This window comes from Panthera uncia (assembly GCF_023721935.1).
Source record: "Panthera uncia isolate 11264 chromosome D3 unlocalized genomic scaffold, Puncia_PCG_1.0 HiC_scaffold_8, whole genome shotgun sequence".
Taxonomy (NCBI): domain Eukaryota; kingdom Metazoa; phylum Chordata; class Mammalia; order Carnivora; family Felidae; genus Panthera; species Panthera uncia.
Genome location: NW_026057586.1, coordinates 27560572 through 27566746, shown reverse-complemented (window position 1 = coordinate 27566746; position 6175 = coordinate 27560572). Strand labels below are relative to the sequence as shown.

The 6175-nt window shown below is 43.6% G+C and overlaps 1 pseudogene; it reads right to left on the bottom strand.

Moving 5' to 3' along the window:
* Nucleotides 1-5120: 5120 nt before the first annotated feature.
* LOC125914643 (60S ribosomal protein L9-like) lies at nucleotides 5121-5805 on the bottom strand (annotated as a pseudogene).
* Between the last annotated feature and the right edge of the window lie 370 nt (nucleotides 5806-6175).

Below are 6175 nucleotides of genomic sequence, written 5' to 3'. Positions count from 1 at the left end.
CCAGTGAGGATGTACAGTTGCCCAAATAACCACATGAAAAGATGTTTGATATCATTAGTTATCAGGGAAATAAAAATCAAAACCAGAGTGAGATATACTACCCCCTGCTCAAAAGCTGGCTAGGACAAAAAATTACAAGTGTTGGTGAAGATGTGGACAAATTAGAACCATCCTACACTAATGGTAGGAAGAAAATGCTAGAGTCATTTCAGAAAATGGTTTGGTAGGGTCTCAAATGATTAAATATAAGGTTACTGTATGACCCAGCAATTCAACTCCTAAGTATATACCCGAAAGAAATGAAAACATATGTCCACACAAAAACTTATACGTGAATGTTTGTATTGGCATTATTCATAACAACCCAAATGCCCCCCAGCTGATGAGTGGACAAACAAATTATGTTCTGTCCTCACAATGGAACATTATTCGGCCATGAAATAAAAAGGACTGAAATACCAGTACATGCTACACCTTGGATGACCCTTGAAAGCATTATGGTAAGTGAAAGAAGACAGTCACAAAAGACCACATGTAATAGGATTCTATTCATATGAAATGTCCAGAGACAGAAAGTCAATTGATGGTGCTTAGGGCTGGGAGGATGAGAGGTACGGGCTGAGAGCTAAGGGTACAGTGTTCCTTTTGAGGTAATGGTTGCACATGTCGGTGAATATATTGAAAACCATTGAATCGTATACTTTATTTTTTTAATGTTTATTTTTGAGAGGGAGGGGAGGGACAGAGGAAGAAGGGGACAGAGGATCTGATGAAGGCATGGCACTGACAGCAGTGAGCCTGATGTGGGGCTCAAACTCATGAACCATGAGATGGTGACCTGAGCCGAAGTCAGACACTCAACCAACTGAGCCAACCAGGCGCCCTGAATTATATACTTTATTATTTTTTTAATGTTTATTTATTTTTGTTAAATTTTTTTTTAACGTTTATTTATTTTTGAGACAGAGAGAGACAGAGCATGAATGGGGGAGGGTCAGAGAGAGGGAGACACAGAATCTGAAACAGGCTCCAGGCTCTGAGCTGTCAGCACAGAGCCTGACGCGGGGCTCGAACTCACTGACCGCGAGATCATGACCTGAGCTGAAGTCGGCTGCTTAACCGACTGAGCCACCCAGGTGCCCCAATGTTTATTTATTTTTGTAAGAGAGAGACAGAGACAGAGCATGAGCAGAGGAGGGGTAGAGAGAGAGGGAGATAAAGTCTGAAGCAGGCTCCAGGCCCTGAGCAGTCAGCACAGGGCTTGACATGGGGCTTGAACTCACAAACCATGAGATCATGACCTGAGCTGAAGTCGGATGCTTACCCAACTGAGCCACCCAGGTGCCCCATGAATTATATACTTTAAATGGGTGAATTGTACAGTATGTGAATTATATTTCAATAAAGCTGTTGAAGAAAAGGTATGCAAATTAACAAGGAAGAAGTGGAGCTGTTTCTATCACAGATGACGTAGCGAAGTGAGTGTCCATCCCTGCACGTAGATGCGTGGTGTGGGCAAGCAGATAGCCAGAGCAGCCCAGAATTCAGCCTTTTGTTCTAATTCCATTTCCAGGTCTCTAGCATGCATATTTTCTGGAAACATCAAATGCACCCATATGGATGTGGGTTGGGAGGCAGTGTGTGAGAGGGAGCTTCTGGTTTTTGTCTCTAATTCTGACCCCTGGACTTCATGTCTATCTATAGAGAACCACTGCTATATCCCTAAATACCCCCCTAAATCAATCTCTTAAGTACAGAGACATTCTTAGATAATCACAGTAAAATGAACAAATTCGGAAAATTTAACTGATGTAGTATTGCTATCTAATATATAGTCCAGACTCAAATTTCTCTGGTTGTCTGAATAATGTGCCTCACAGGTGGTGGGATGGGTGAAATAGATAAAGGGGATTAAGACATACAAACTTCTGGTTACAAAATAAATAAGTCACAGAGGTAAAAAGTGCAGCATAAGGAATATAGCCAATAAGATTGTAAAAATGTTTGGTGACAATGACTGACTGTACTTACCTGTGAGCACTGTGTAATGTATAGAACTGTTGAATCATGTTTTACACCTGAAATTAATATAACATTGTTAATTATACTTCAGTTTTTATTTCTCTTTTGTTTGAGAGAGAGAGTGAGTGATAGTGGAGGAGGTGCAGAGAGAGAAGGAGAGAGAGAATCTTAAGCAGACTCTTTGCTATCAGCATGGAGCCCAATGCAGGGCTCAAACTCATGAACCATGAGATCATGACCTGAGCCAAAATCAAGAGTCGGACACTTAACTCATTGAGCCACCCAGGTGCCCCTACCTTTCAGCTTTTTATTTTTTTGAATGTTTATTTATTTTTGAGACAGAGAGAGACAGAGTATGAATGGGGGAGGGGCAGAGAGAGAGGGAGACACAGAATCTGAAGCAGGCTCCAGGCTCTGAGCTGTCAGCACAGAGACCGACACGGGGCTCGAACTCACGGACCGTGAGATCATGACCTGAGCCGAAGTCGGACGCTCAACCGACTGAGCCACCCAGGCGCCCCACCCTTCAGCTTTTTAAATGCAGGATGCTGGGGCGCCTGGGTGGCTCAGTCAGTTGGGCATCCAACTTTAGCTCAGGTCACGATCTCGCCGTTTGTGGGTTCAAGCCCCGCTTCAGGCTCTGTGCTGGCAGCTCGGAGCCTGGAGCCTGCTTCGGATTCTGTGTCTCCTTCTCTCTCTGCCCATGCCCCGCTTGTGCTCTGTCTCTCTCTGTCCCTCAAAAATAAATAAATAAATGTGAAAAAAAAATTTTAAATGCAGGATGCTCAGTGGCACCTGCCTGGCTCAGTCAGTGGAAACTGCGACTCTTGATCTTGGGGTTCTAAGTTTGAGTCTCACGGTGGGTATAGAGATTACTCAAAAATAAAATCTTTAAAAAAAAAACCCATGGGATGCTCAGGCGGATAAAATGTTTATGAAAAAAATAATGTACTTCATAACAATTGTTTTTCCAATCTAGGAGCATACATTGTGTGCCGTTGTCTCTGCCTGAAGCCAGCTTTTGATACCTGATTTTGACCATTTTGCTCTGACCATTTTGCTTGTGCTGCTTCATTACACCCCCATTTCTAGGTCTGTGAAACTTTCTCCCCCCAGTTTCAGCTGTCTGAGCGAGTCCAGCCAGGGTGGCACAAATCGAGGGACCATTGCATATTGAAGGCCATGCCATGAAGAGGCCCTGTGCTTTGCCTCATATTCCGCCTTGTGGGAAGGGCAGTACTGGCAGTAGATTTGCCTTTGCTTATACTAAATTAAGAAGTCCTGGGGCACGCAGCTGGCTCAGTCAGCGGAGCATACGACTCTTGATCTCTGGGTTGTAAGTTCGAAGCCCATGTTGGGTGTGGAGATTATTTAAAAATAAAATCTTTCCAAAAAAAAGAGAGAGAGAGAGAGAGAAGTCATGGCCTAGGCAGGGGCTTGAGTTGCCAGCAGAATAGGATTAGCTGTTACAGCTTCTGCTGCATGGGAGGCCTGTGGAGCTGCATGTTGGGTAAGAAGTGCAGCATGAATGAAAAGCCGTTCCTCATCAAGATGCTTCCGAAGCTATTTTAAGAGTAGACTGAGGATTGTGTGTGGATGTCCTTGGAGCCTGTTTGGTTGCCAGGGGATCTTCTTCTTGTGATTTATCATGGGAGCACGTGACCAATGGCACACCACAGTGTGGCCAGGACCCTGTACTTGTGTGTCCTGTCTTTGACGAGAGACAACCTGAAGAGGCCACTCTGCCAGCTGTATTTGGTACCACGCTGCACGCGTGTCCTTCTGACCTTGGCTTCCTCTCACGTTGTACAGGTATATATTTTTAGGTTGATCCTACCATGCCCAGCTCGCACAATGACAATTTTCTTTAAATTCTGCAGCGGCGGTCGTGGGCTGACAGCCTGCCTCCACTGCGTTGTGAAAGAGAATTGCTCTCTCTGGCCTTTTCAGGATCCAGATTTTCTACAGCGTGTTCAGACACTGATCCTGCTTCCTGGCAATGTAACCATGAAGACATCATGTAAACTCCCAGGTGTCCAAAGGATATAAAGTTGCCCTCCCTCCCTCATCACCCATTCATTCATTCACTTATTTGTTAACAAGCTTTATTAAATACTATGTGTTAGGTTGTGGTGCCTCAAAGATAAATAAGAATTTCCCCCTCAGTCTCTGGCGGTTTATAAATTCACAGAATATCAGACTGGAAGGGACTGTCCAGTCCAAATTTTGGTCTTATAGGCAAGGAAACTACAATGTTAATGCAAGGCCATATAAGGGAGATTGAGACTTACTACAGTTTAGCCAAAAGTAGGTGATACAGAGGAAAGATCCTTGGGGTGGGAAATAAGCCTGGGTTCTAATCCCAACTCAGTCAGTGACTGGGTGTGACACCTGGTCAGTCATTTTACTTCTTTGGGTCTCAGTTTCCGGCTCAGTCAATTGAGTGTCCAACTTTGGTTCAGTCATGATCTCGCAGTTCATGAGTTCAAGCCCCGCGTTGGGTTCTGTGTCGACAGCTCAGAGCCTGAATGAAGCCTGCTTCAAATTCTGTGTCTCCCTCTCTCTCTGCCCCTCCCCACTCACACTCTGCCTCTCTCTCTCTCTCAAAAAGAATAAGTAAAACATATTTTAAAAAATTGTAAAATTAGTAACCAATGACTGAGAAAATATACAGTAACAAAAAGCTAATATGAGGTCAGAAATTAACATCATTTTATATTAATTGGAACTTATTCATCAAAACAGTATCTACAGATATTTGAAAAATATTTTTAACATCTTTTTTTTAATTTTTATTTTTTTTATTTTAGAGAGAGAGCACGTAAGGTGGGGGAAAGGAGTAGAGGGAGAGAGAGATTGAGATTCTCAAGTAGGCTTCATACTCAGCGCAGAGCCCGATGCAGGTCTCTATCCCATGACCCTGGGATCATGAGCTGAGCCAAATTCAAGAGTCGGATGCTCAGTTGACTGAGCCACCCTAGCGCCCCTCAATTTTTTCCGTATTTTTCTCTCCTCAAGTCTGGATATTTTTACCAACCTATCTTCCAGATCACCGATCTTGTTCTCGTTAATCTGCTGCTGTTAGGCATTTCTCTCTCTCCCCCCCACCAATCAATACACAGCTTTTATTGTATCTTTAAAATACCACAAATAAGTCTGAGGAATCATCTGACATCTTGCTGTTTCTGTAGCTGGGCAACTTAGCTTTCATTCATCAGCCTGCTGAACTGTTCCCTTTTCAGAAACAGATACCATCCAAAAACCTCCTGATATCCTTGTTTTTAACTCTTGTGGCCTGCAGAATCAAAGCAGCTGAATTTGATACAAGTTCAATGTCATTTCCTTCAAGAATTAACTCACCTTTCTGGGATTGAGATACCAAAAAAGTAATGCCAGGCCTCATCCGAACCCCATGGGTGTATTTTTTGCCCAAGAAATTTTGGATTTCAATAAGAGAACCATTCTCTTGAATAACAACATTGATGGAGAAATGAGTGTATACAGACCTCATCTTGTAACGGAAGCCGGTATAACGCCCCCAAGCATGTTCTGTGTATGACTGCAGATAACGCGGGCGGTAGCCAGTTCCTTTCCATTTCTCTGCCATTTATCAGTTCAGAGCCTCTCCTTTATCTTTTCAAGGACTACAAGCTCTACGTTGATGTGACTGAAAGTCCTCCACAGTGTTCCTCTGGGGTCCTTCACGGTAACAGTGCACCCCTTCAGAGTGATGTCAACACTTTCTGGAATGTTGACAGTCTCATTGCTGAGAACAGTCTTCATTCTCCCAGCAGATGCGGCAAAAAGAGAACCTTGGCAGACACTTCTGTTGTATTATTGCCCGGCTTTCAGCTTTCCTCTCCCACACCATTTATGATTCAGCACATTTCTCAAAGGTAGAAAGAATTATACTTTTTTTTAAAGTTTATTTATTTATTTTGAGAGAGAGAGAGAGAGAGAGAGAGAGAGCATGAGTGGGGGAAGGACAGAGAGAGAGAATCCCAAGCAGGCTCTCCGCTGTCAGCACAGACCCTGACATAGGGCTCCAACCCATGAACCATGAGATCATGACCTGAACTGAAACCAACAGTCGGATGCTCAACTGACTGAGCCACCCAGGTGCCCCGTTTATGCTTTAATGTAGATTTCTCCA